Source organism: Phocoena sinus, chromosome 12, assembly GCF_008692025.1.
Source record: "Phocoena sinus isolate mPhoSin1 chromosome 12, mPhoSin1.pri, whole genome shotgun sequence".
Classification (NCBI taxonomy): domain Eukaryota; kingdom Metazoa; phylum Chordata; class Mammalia; order Artiodactyla; family Phocoenidae; genus Phocoena; species Phocoena sinus.
Window position 1 is genome coordinate 79,375,942 of NC_045774.1, and position 13,548 is coordinate 79,389,489.

Here is a 13,548-nt window from a genome sequence, read left to right on the forward strand (position 1 = left end):
GTCTACAGGGAGAGGATCTTGCTTGTGACCGTTGCTGATAAAAATACTCTTCAGACGAGTGCTATTCAAGGTGAGAAGGAACAATAGCACTTGCTTCACCTGGAAACTTGTTATACATGTAACTTCCTCTGGCTTCACCCTGGACCTCCTGAATCAATCTGCATTTTAAAGTGTCCTTGGGTGATTCACATGCATATTAAAGTTTGAGAAGCATAGCCTCAGAGCATGAAAAGACCTTTCTGACACATTTAATTTACTCAATAGAGTTTGATTAGCAGTGATATTTAAAAATGTTGTCTTCTATATTCTTTTTCTTTTTTTTTTTTGCGGTTCGCGGGCCTCTCACTGTTGCGGCCTCTCCAGTTGCGGAGCACAGGCTCCGGACGCGCAGGCTCAGCGGCCATGGCCCACGGCCCCAGCCGCTCCGCGGCATGTGGGATCTTCCCGGACCGGGGCACGAACCCGTGTCCGCTGCATCGGCAGGCGGACTCTCAACTACTGCGCCACCAGGGAAGCCCCTCTTCTGTATTCCTGATGTTCTCTTTTTAAATAAGGTAATCTTGTGTTTTGTATTTTGACAATATCATTTTATTATTTTTTATTTTTTATTTAATTCTTATTTTATATTGGGGTATAGTTGATTTACAATGTTGTATTAGTTTCGGGTGCACAGCAAAGTACTTCAGTTATACATATAATTATATCCATTCTTTTTCATATTCTTTTCCCATGTAGGTTATTAAAGAATATTGAGTAGAGTTCCCTGTGCTACACCATAGACAATATCATTTTAGATGAAAAGAAAAATATTTTATTATATATTTCTATCTGTAAAGAACCTCTCCTATAGTTTAAAATGTCTTCCATATGTGTGATACTTTAAACCGTACACTTTAATGAAAAAAAAAAAGAACATGTAGATAACCACTCTGAAAGTTAGCTCAACAAAATTTCTAAGCATACATTCCACATGTGGCAACTTATAGAAAAGCACACTAGCATGATCTATATTGATGTATCTGTGGTTTCCCTGTAGACTATACCCCAGCCACCTCTCTTTTTTTTTTTTTTTTTTTTTTTTTTGCGATACGCAGGCCTCTCACTGTTGTGGCCTCTCCCGTTGCGGAGCACAGGCTCCGGACGTGCAGGCTCAGCAGCCATGGCTCACGGGCCCAGCCGCTCCACGGCATGTGGGAACCTCCCGGACTGGGGCACGAACCTGCGTCCCCTGCATCGGCAGGCGGACTCTCAACCACTGCGCCACCAGGGAAGCCCCACCTAACTTTTTAATGAAAAGTTACAGAGGAAAAATTAAACCTAGTTCAGATCAGTGACATTTATTTACTAGATAGTATTCATTTTTTCATGTTTAGTAGGGAGAGGTGCTTACATTTTCTTCATATAGATTTTAGCTAATACAACCAACAACCTAGAAATAGAATTGTTATTGCTTCTTAGAGTTGAAACTGACTTGGGAATGTCTGTATCATCAGAATATTGTTAGCATGGCTCTATTATAAAGTTCAAAGTATGGTGAGGTGCAAAGCATATAGTCAACAGAAATTGGGATGGTACATAGATGACATCATGTATATAAATATAAATATCGTCTTATTTTATGATAACCATAAAATTTTTCATAGCTCTTCACTGATGTGTGTCTATATTTTAAAAAAAACACTTCTTTTAAAAATTCAAACAGTATTGAAATTATAAACATCTGGGGGAAATGTTTTATTGAAAATTTATTAATTTCATGGTACTTTATTATATTTCCAGAATATCTTACATTTAAAAACCAAATTACCTATATATTCCAACACAAAGACAGTAGACTCAAGTTCATTATATGGTAAAGTGCCAAGACAGCTGTTTTTACAATGATCTTGGACATTTATTTTCTAAGGGAATAGCATAGTATTGGAGAAAAACATATTTAAAATGAGAAATATGATAAACAAATTGCTTCCATATTTTTCTAGTTAGGAAGAAAATGTGATACATAATTATACTATTGTGAATGTAAGCTTAAATTTTTTTTAAATGAAAGAATGCTACACGTGGTGATGTAAGGCTGAGGACCCCTTATGAACTCATTGTTGGAAGCCTCTTCTAGATGAAGCCTGTCTGTGCTGTCCAATAAGGAGCCACTAGATGTAGGGGACTCTTGGGCACTCAAAGTGTGACGACCAAGACTAAAACAGTGAAGTTTAAATTTTATTTAATGTTGATTAAAATTAAGGTTTAAATAGTCATGTGTGGCTAGTGGCTGTAATCTTGGTCAGTGCAACTCTGCAGTAAAAAAGGAAGAGAATTTTAGTTCCCAGGGAACCATCTCTGGCTTTTTCTTTTGGCTGGAATTTTGTTAGTAGACTGCTATATCCCAGAAATTGGGCTTGGGCTCTCAGATTTTTCTGGACTAAAGAGCTAATTTAGATCAAATTTTAAGCACAGCTTTGAAGAGGCATGGTGTGCATATTCATACCACACACATAGCAATAAGGATTGCTAATGTTACTACATGTACATCTCTCTTCCAAGTTCTCTCATTTTCGAAGAAGTTCACCCCAAAATTTTGCGTGTGGGAGACAGCTTTAGTGTGAGCTTCTCATTCCTCTTGGTTCCATTCCACCCACCACTTCTCCCAAATAACATCTCCCCTGAATTACTCATTTAGGTGAAGGAAGGGATGGCCAGGATTGCCACCGTATCCCAAACCTTTTTAATCAGGTTGTTGAGACTGAAGGGCAATACAAATGTGATTTCCATTCATGCTGACGATGGCTGGGAGATAAAGCCACAGGCAGACGTCGCAAAGTGTAAGAACTTCAGTCTTCTGATACAAGTCAGAGAAGTCACAGAGGCCTGAAGAGCCCGCCAAGCTCTTGAATAAAATGTCTGCAGCAGTGCTGGAGAAAGACACGTTTAATGCTCTAATTTAGGTGAGAAGACATGAGGGTAAGGAATTGACCAAGCAAGGTGTGGAATGATCAGATTTTACTGGTGCAAGGGAGTTGATAAAGAGCATTTCAACATATGCTTTCAACATATCATAAGTCATAAATTTATCCAGAGAGAATAAATGTCTTGACTCAGATCACAGGTATATGGGAAGAGAACTATGGTCTATACTCTGAGTCAATTGCTAGGCCAGCGGTTTTAACTGGAGAATATGTTTCTTACTTTCCTAATTCCCTGAGAGAAAGCCCTGACTGTTGTTTCTGGGATAGACCTAGAAGACGGCAATTGAGAGGCCGACGTACAGCAGGAATGTCTCGTGTCCTTTCCCCAGTGTGATCCGCAGAAAAGACAGTCCCCAAACAAGTCTTCAAATAGGGGCTTTTAAGTACCCATAATAACCTACAATTTCAAGCCTTTTAAGGTCATTCTGGGAGAGAGGTTTAAGATGAGAGAGTTCTTTTTCCTTTTGTAAAAAGAAACCTCTAGTTTTCCAAACATTTCATAAACCTCTTGAACTCTTTGGAATGAACCAGAAGTGGAAAAAGTAACTGGAACTTCTTGGTAAAAATGAGTGGGAGCTGTTGAAAAGAGCATTTATCAGTATACCAGGCAGCAAGGAAGTCTGGACATTGCTGAACAGGCAGAGTGTGTTCATTTGGGGCATTGCTGGTCAGGTAGCCTGGTCTAGAAGTGGCTGGGCTGTTTTAGTTTCCTGGGGTTACCGTAACAAAGTACCACAAACTAGGAGGCTTAAAACAGTGGACATTTATTCTCTCACAGTTCTTGAGGCTAGAAGTCCAAAACCAAGGTGTTGGAGGGGCCAAGCTCTTGTTGAAGTCTCTAGGGGAGAGTTTGTTTCGTACCTTTCTCTTAGCTTGTAGACACACATGTCAATCGCTACCTCTGTCCTCTCGTGGTGTTCTCTTTTGTATGTTGTGATGTCTCTCCTCTTCTGCGTGTATCAGTCTAACTCAGATGTACTCCCACACACAGTGACATCTAGTGGGTCTGGACACAGGCATCTGAATCCCCTTGCATGCTGGAATTCCCTGATGGTTTGAGTATCCCTTATTCCTAGGACTGCAAGCTTATGTGTTTCCAAGGAACTTTGCTGACACTGTAGAGCTATCAACATGGAAGGAGGCTCAAATCTATTCACAGCTCTGTAAACCTGAGAGATACAAAGTATGTTTGATTTTCTTTTCTTTTCTTTTCTTTTTTTTTTTTGAGAACCAATAAATTTCCACAGAAGCCAACATGGAACATGAGACACGAGTCATTTCCTCTGTCTTTAGTACCTTTAAGCCATAAGAGGGGCACAGTCCCATCTGAAAGAGACTTCACATTTGTATATGAAAATTTGCTTCATGAAATGTGACTCTTAAAGGTAAAAACAGGGACTTCTCTGGTGGTGCAGTGGTTAAGAACCTGCCCGCCGATGCAGGGGGCACGGGTTTGAGTCCTGGTCCAGGAAGATCCCACATGTCGTGGAGCAACTAAGCCTGTGTGGCCACAACTACTGAGCCCGTGAGCCACAACTACTGAAGCCTGTGCGCCGCAACAAGAGAAGCTACTGCAGTGAGAAGCCCATGCACTGCAACGAAGAGTAGCCTCCGCTCACCGCCCGCGCGCAGCAACAAAGACCCAACACAGCCAAAAATTAATAATTAAAAAAAAATGGTAAAAAACAGAGATATGTTTTAGCCAGTCTCCTCATCAACTTTTCCTTGGCTCCCCTGCCCCTCTCTCATTGTGGGCTTTGTTTTCAGCCCTTGAGAGAGGCCTTTGTTCTACTCACAGTTGAATTGATGGATCGTGTTTATCTAGAGCTTCTGTACATGATCATAATCCTAGGGGAAAGCTACTTGAGATGTTCAAGTGTGGTTCAGTTTAAATATTTATAGTGAGCTGTATAGACAGCTGATATGCATGAGGAACTACATGTTAAATTTTAAACATCAGGTGAATAACGTCAAACAAGTGGAAATGTTTGTTTCTTGTGCATATAATCATTGGATCAAATTTGAGTGTTAATATATTAACAGATTACTGAGTAATGTTCTCAGAGTACACAGGAAATAAAGTAGCTATTTGTTCTAAGATGAAAGTTATTGCAAAATATATGCTACCATTTGTATTTTCTTTCTAAAAACTTAGCAAAATCAAAATAACATTAGCCAACTATTTAAAAATTTTACAACGATATTAAGCTTTATTACATGAGAACTTTGTTAGAACATGCATCATAAGATACAGATTGTTTTAAAAATTGTCCCCTGCTTCTTCTTCCTGAGTTCCTGAGGTAGCGCTATTTTGCGCCTATATTTAGTCCCAGACATAGTTCAGTTCCTAAGCCAAGCGTGGCCTGGTATGGTGGGTCTTCTCTTTGGCAAAAATTGAGTTTGATTGTGCTGGGAATGGCACAAGCTGAGACGGGCCTCCTCGGCTGGGGCCTTGCTTAATGCTTGTCCTCTTCCCAGGGAGTTTGCCTCTGTTCTCTGAACCTCTAATCCTGGTTGGGGCCTTGCCGTGAGTACATAATCCACCTCCCAGTCACAAACTTTCCTGTTGCTCTGGCTGGTGCTTTTCTCCATCAGCTAGTTTGGAATTCTTGTTGCCATTGCTTCCACGAAGCATGTTTTGATACAGCCATGAACTGCAATGCTGCCCTCCCCAATTTGTGTTTCCTTAAGTTTCCCAACTTAGCTTGCCAGATACCAAATGCCACCCTCCTGCTCTCCAGAGCTTCCATATGCGGAGCTGTCTTTGGCTCTGCTCAGGGTCGGGAGAGGCCTGTGGTCTGGCTGATGCAGAGTTTGTGTAAGGAAATTAGGATGGGTAATCTGATTGGAAGGGAAATCTGTGAGATGCGCTGTGAAGCTACATTTGTGAACAGACACACCATTTTCTTCAAATTGAACACATATTTGAGGTGCTTTGGGAGAGGCTGATGGAGATTATGGGCAGTGGGGTTCAGTCTTCCCAGGGGGGCCTCTTTGTACTGCTGCTGAGCCCAGACATTGCTTTCTTATTTTCTAGGAAATATTATATTTCTTTCATCTTAAGGCTTTAATAAACAGAAAAAAATAACTAAACATTGTTTGTTTCTTTCTTAAAAATAATATAATTATATTAAGACTTGACAAATGGCCCTAAAATATCTTAATCCAAAGAAGTGACTAGTTACTAGTGACTAGTTACTTCTGGCAATCTAGGTTGTCAAGGCTTGGGGCAGCACTCTTGGCAACTTGCAGTACTTGGATCAAGATGTGGTGTGGCTTCTGTAACTTTTATGCCTGAGGTCATTCAAGTGATGGGAATAATGGTCTTACTCATGTATCGCTTTTCCCCGCTAAAGTCCCAGGTGTGGTCTTTATGTAGCTAGGACAGTAAACTTCCTCTTAAGAATGAGTATTTGCTTCCTGTTTCAATTTCTCCATCAAAACATGGTCCTTAACACTGAAAAATTTTCACAGAATACCCATTCAAGACATTTATTCTTCTTACTCTTTTCTTAGCTGCTTTCCTGTTTGGTCTTTTTTTCTGTCTTCCTGTAATAACTCACCCTCCTATGTGGCTACTTCCTGACAAAATGGAGTATGGGACAGAGGTGAACCAGGAGATAGTTTTTTTAGGGGGAAAACCCCCCAAATCTGAAATTAAGATGATCTTAAGCAAGATTTTCAGTAGAAGCCAGAACATCAGGATAATAGTTGAAACTGTTATTGAAGTACTATTTTCAAGTTTTGTTTTGTTTCATTGTTTTTGTTTTTTGGTTTTCTTTAGAGAGGTCACTGACTGTGGCCAAGACTGGTCAGGTTGACGCACTTCCCTCAGCAGGTGTGAGGTCAGAGGAGGTTTGTAACTGGTTTGTGAGTCAAACTTGGACAAAAGAATCAGGAACAAAGATGGCAGATGATAATCTAAGTTATGACCTCATAGTGACCTGAATAATCACATTTACCTTGGCCATGAGTGATAGGACAAAGGAGTGCAGATTTACCTTATCCTTCCTTCCAAGTGGACAGTATGTCTTTCTAGGCTAAATCCTTAAGGAAATAAAAAAATAAAAAGCCTTCAACCTAGAAAACAGAAATCTATTTTTTATGTGGTAAAATATGGCTAAGAAAGCCTTTTATTATTCAGTTTTCCAGTTTTTTAAAATAAAAAATCATCTGTTTGCTTCCTCTGCCAGGTACATATGAAGAAACCTAAACACATTCTTCTATTTCACACAATATCAATATATTACTAAATATGTAGAAGAAAACCAATCAGAGCCATTCCCTCAGCCTGGGTCCCGGAATAAAGACAAGGTGGAGAAGTCTTGTGATGCACAGGTAGTTTGAGTGAATATTTACTTTATGGTGCAAGCCACCGGGGTTGGTTTTTGTCACAGTATGATTTGATGTACATTGACTGCTACAAAGTTATAATTAGGTAAACAATAGCAACAACAACAGAGGCTTACAAGGGATCAGTAGGATTGTGTGTGTGTGTGTGTGTGTATGTGTGATCTTGTGCATGTATCCTTATTTGTGTGAGGACACTGGATGATAAAACTTTCCCCATTCTTCATGCTACACATTCCTCTCTCTCCCTATAATTAATCTCTCCTATTTAGAGAAGTGAGTGACTAGGCTAATCCTAACATATCTGGGGTTTGTTTCCTCCATTTCTTTTTTTTTTTTTTGCGGTACGCGGGCCTCACTGCTGTGGCCTCTCCCGTTGCAGAGCACAGGTTCCGGATGCGCAGGCTCAGCGGCCATGGCTCACGGGCCCAGCCGCTCCGCGGCATGTGGGATCTTCCCAGACCAGGGCACGAACCCGTTTCCCCTGCATCAGCAGGCGGACTCCCAACCACTGCGCCACCAGGGAAGCCCTCCTCCATTTCTTATTGGGTTAGGAGGACAAGGAGAATACTGTCTTGTTTCTGTCTAATAATTAGGAAGGAATTGAATCTGGTTGCTTTTGCAGATCTGTATAGCTTATGACTTTATGTTGTTATATGTTAATGCTATATAACAGGCGTGATTGAATCTTCACGAATAAGAGAGCCATTAAACCTGTTGTCCAGGGAGCTGAGGCATGAGAGAGGGCAGAGGGAGTAAGTCTATGAGACATTGACCCTTATGCACAAACGTGTCTGCTGAGTGTGTAGATGCAACACAGAGCTAACAATGACCGGATTACACATAGATTTATTTTATCAGGTAGATTGTATTAGCATTCATCTTATCCCCATACACTTCCAGTAGCAGGATCCCTGAACTTCGGCCTGCACATCAGGCACTGTAGTCACTTTTTATTGTGTTACCCTTTGTAGGTATTGTCATAAAAATATACTCTGTAGAATGGACAATTTTGCATTGTTAAGGGGATTTCAAGAATCAGTGATGAGAAAGGGATGTTTGGGGATGAGAAGAATTAAGGAGATGTGAACAGAAAAGGGCCTGTCTGTTCTATGTATGATCGAGTTGTTCCAAATCTACTACAGACAAACTTCATGAGGGTGTCAAGGGCAATTCGCTAAAGAGAGCATGGGATTTGGAATTCAAGGATACCTCAACTTGGGTTCCCCCAGAAACAGAATCTGTGATGAAATTCGTGTGTAGGAGGTTTACTGGGGGGGGTGCTCTTGAGATCAACACCCATGGAAGGGAAGGAAAGAAGGGTTAGGGTTAGGGTTAGGAGAGAGGAAGAAATCGAGCTTTGATGTTGCCACAATGGAGACCTCAGCTGACAGTGACAAAGTTCTTACGATGGGATGGCCTTTCTGAGCTGTCTCGAGGTAGAGGAGAGGACCAAGCCTTTGTCTCTCCATCAATTAATCATTGGATGTGGGCCACCTCGGAAGAGGTGTGACTTTGGGTGAGGAACTGACTTCAACTTCTGTTTTTTTGTTTAGGTGTTGGGCAAGCTCAGAAGACTTAAATTCCCATGAATTATAAAGAAATACTGTATCGAATGAGCCATAGAAGAGAGAGGAACCTGTAAGCAGACAAGTGTCTTTTAACGCTATTTTTCTTATGCTACACAGACTGGAAGGCAGAGCTGCTGCCCTGCACAGTTCCTAGGGGCTTATCTCTATAATATGATTCATATGAGTATTGTCCATATGAATTGCACTCCCTAGATTTGTGCAGTGAACAACCTGTGCAGCCTTAAGCTGTGCTCTAATATAAGAAATATGGAAATAGAAATGAATGTGACTTTCTGAAATCCAAGAGAATTGTCTTTAATTTGTCAACATCTAACTAATAGTCTAGATTATAGAATTGCCTTGTTCCTTCTTTTCTTCACCTGGCATCACTCATTTTATCTCGTTGATTTTGTCTTCTTTTGAATCTGTTTGTTTTGTGGCTAATCCTAACATATCTGATGTCTGGGGATCACATTTTAAATAATAAAGACATATTCTGCTTTCCTTAGGGGGCTGAAGTTCTCTAACTCTTTTTTGTAATTATATCTAAAATCTGCGACATTTATTGAAACAGCTGGTTACATAAATGGGATGATCTCTTCAGCAGTAAATGTGGACCCAGGCTCTACACATGTACACACCTCCAGAGGGGAGAAAACTGTCCTGAGAGTCAACTTAGCAAAACATCGGTTTCCACTTGCATTCTCACTCCTACAGTATCTGAAAGCACTGAAGAAGGGCAGTTATTCCAGGCAAGTGCCCTGGTGTAGGGAGGGCATAGCCTCCATAATCCATAATTCTATCCATAAACCTTTTAACTGAAGACCCTTGAGTTCCCTACCTGTCATGCCATCTCATGAATTTCTTAGTATAATCTTCTTTTTCTGGTAAAGGGGTCTGTTTTTTGAGGAAGCTAGCTAAAAAATGCAGTATTGCTTTTGTGTTGTTTCACCTCCCCACCTTAAAGATCTGGAATGCTTCTTACGTACCAGAAGAGCTAAGTCTTAGAGTCAGTTAGAAGAATTCAATAGACTGGCTACTGAAAATGCAAGTTGTCAAAATAAGAAAACACAATCGGGACTTTATCCACCAAAACCAGCATTTTGAGTTTTGCCGAAAATCAGTTGGATAGAAGTCAAGAGTAACCAAGAAGATGTGGCTCAATACTTGAATGGAAAATACTGTCTTGTGGGGCACGCTACATTATAAAACCTCTTATCAAGCTTTGGAGCCTGGCGACCTGCGCTGCATCTGCCAGAGTGGGTACTCACCATGTACTATTTTCAATCTTGCTGAACTGACTACACTCATCCCCAGGCTCAGAGGCAGACCTGTACTGCATCAGACTCAGGCTATTGACTCAAATGTGTCCAGCTGTGGCTTGGCCAGTGTCTAATGAGGTGGTTTGGCAGTTGGAGAAACAGCTAGTTAACTAAGGTCATAGAGGAAGAAGTGAACAATGAGTGTGAGATGAGAGCTGAGCACATGTGCAGACAGAAGGATTGGCAGTCTGCTGGGGGCCGCGGTTCCAGCTGGACCACAAGGATCTTCAGTTGAAGTGAACTGAGGGAGCCTCTGTCACAGACAATGCCCGCTTTCACACTTGACCCTACCTTTCAGCCATCATGGTGGCCTGGTTGTAAGAGAGAAGAGATCTGATCACTAAGACTGGTTTCATCACGTTCAGTTAGGAAAGACTGCGGTACCTGCCTTGTGTAAAGGCGTTAACCAGACAAAACCAATGGGAAGTAAAGAATGACTGTGGAAAAGGAAAAGATCAGGTTGTGCGAACCTTGGTTAAGTGTCTCTTAAGTGTCTCTCTCTCTACATGCTTCTTCCTTTCGGGAGATTTCTATCTTCATCCAAATTGAAACAAGGCCCTAATTAGAACAAATGACAATGAGTTAATGCAAAAATGAATGACTGAAGTTGCTTGTGAACCGTGACCCAGATTTTAGGCACACCCACGCTTTTTAAACCTGCACAATTATGGGAACAAGCTTATTTTAAAGTTGAACGGACAGGCTGACAGCAGAAAATCTTGAGACATTAAGCAAAGGAGCTCCTGAAATTTCTAAGTACGTCCATTTTAAGAATATGAGGGTGTGCCTGTATGCAGCTTTGGCAGCTGCGGGCTCTGTGGCGAGGTGAAAGTATTCAGACTAACCATGAATGGGAAACAGTTGATAATTTAGGGCAGAGGACAGTGTGTTCAATTCAGCACGCAGGGAATAAGATAGTAGGCTGTAATGCCAACGGTGTCCATGTGCTCCAGGGACCTAGTACATCAGAGAACTGGAAAAGTTATCTCCTCTGTTTGTGTAAGCATGCCACTGATATTCCTCATCCCAGGATACATTCCAACCGTTTACATTTCATGCTTCCTGGAAAACAAAATCTCAGACTGCCTGGAAGGTTTTGCTACTTTATGACATTACTGCCAGCATTTCATTAAAACCATATTTAGTTGAATACCTTCGGAAGAATTTTATGTACCAAAAAAAAAAAAAAGAGGACCCTGAACGAATTCTTTATATGTTGTTGTATTTTGACAAACAGTAATGAACTTGAAAGAGGATCAAAATTCTCTGAAGGTAACATTATTTGTTGACTCAGTATTTACATATATAACAAACTAAAAATAACTGGGTTGCAGAAAAAAATGAGTGACTGAATGCTTGGTTTCTATGCTGCCACATAGACATCATTTTAAGGTGCAAGAGGACAACTCTCAAAGCAGCATGAAATCTGATTCTTCATGCTGTCACAGGGCTAAACACTGGTGGTAAGAGGTTTGGCTTCAGCAATATCATTGTATATACATCCCATTGATCGTTTAACAATGTCAATAATTTGTATTCTTATGTTGGTTTTGTGGCTGTTTGTTAGTTCCTGGGAACCCCCCCAAAATGAAGTGTTACCGAACCAAAAATGGGGGAAATTTTAATTAGGATCAATCAGTTGGTGGAAGGAAATTCATCCAACCATTTGGCTTGAAAATTCTATGCCGTCCTAGCAACCGTTGATGAGGGACATTATCGCAGCGTGTGCAGGAGTTAACCCTGAGTGTGACTCAGTGCAGCAATATCAACATGCCCAATGCGTTTCCTTAGGAAATAGAGAAAAAACTAAATTGGAAATTTATTTTAAATATATTTAACTCTCAGAACATTCGAGGTTCCCCAATCTTGACTAATTGTTGGGAGGATAAATGCAGAGCTAAGCCTATTTTGTCCAGTTGGTATAGTTAGTAAAAGTCAGGGAAAAAAAATACTGATGGGTTTGATCAGCTGCTGCTGATGTATACTAAGATTTAACCGAATTCAGCATCTTCAGTGTACATAGAGTTTTACAAATTCTTCCATAAGAGTATGTAATTTATGAAAATTAAACATGCTTCATGCAATTTTATTTACAAGATGAACTTGTCCACAAATCCCTTTTCATGGACTACTTTATGTAAATATTGCTTTGCGTCAGCTTAAACTTTTATGTAGTTCAAAATTGTGAAGTCTAAATTAATGATATTTAAAACTGCTGAGAATATGGACCTCACAAAACAAAGACCAGGTTCATTTTAAATAATTTTAGATATTTTTATAAGAGAAATATACATCGTAAAACTCATCAAATCATTAACATGTGTATAAACAAGCACTGTAAATTGGGGACATCAATAATTAATTTATGTTTTGGGCTTCCTTTTTCAAAATTGAATCTAGTTCTGTCTTTCTGAAACCTTTTATGCCACATTTTGATGTGTGAAAAACTAAACATAAATGGTCAGGGTTAAATCTTCCTCCGATGGTAGTTCGGGTGATTTACAACAAGAAACACTCTTCCATACTCTGCATCTGTATCTGTGCTGTGCACCAGACACTCCACGACGATCATGCAATGTGGGTGTCCTTTGTCCTTGAATCTACACCTTCCTTCTCTCTGGAGGCCTTTGGATTTTCTCTCACAATTTCCCTTCCTGCTTCTCATCTTCCTCCCATTTCTCTTCTCCTCCTCTCTCCCCTCCTCTTCCTTCTCTTATAGATTTAGATATAAATATATAGATATAAATTTAATGGTAGAAGTATTTTGCATTGTTAAAAATTAGAAAATCAGATGAATAAACATCATATTGCCACCAACCATAGATCATCATTTTAAGCTCTAATGTACATCATTTCAGGTCTCATATCTATATAGAACATATATAATACACATATGTGGTTTTTCATATATATATAGTTGTTATGTATATGTAAACACATTTGTATGTTTTGTGTATGTACATACATATAAAATACATGCATATACGTGTGTATGTGGTTTGTTGCTTCGTAACCTGTTTTCTTCAGTTAACCATCTCCATTTTACTATATCAGTGCATCTCTCTTTCACGTGATAACCCAAAGTTTATTGAAATTTCTCCAGTTGACTCCAGGATGACCTCTGTGGCTGGTTTGTCCAAAAGAGTATCCAATTCACAGCCACAGTTTGCTTTGGGTAGTTATGCCCCTTAAGTCTCTTTCCATCACAGTCCCTTTGTATCGTGACACCATTTTGCTGAACAAACAGGGCCACTTGCCTGCAGGATGGGTCTCCTTCTTTTAAATATATTGTCCAACAACCATGGCAGGAACAACTTTGTGGATTATTTTAGGATGGGATTC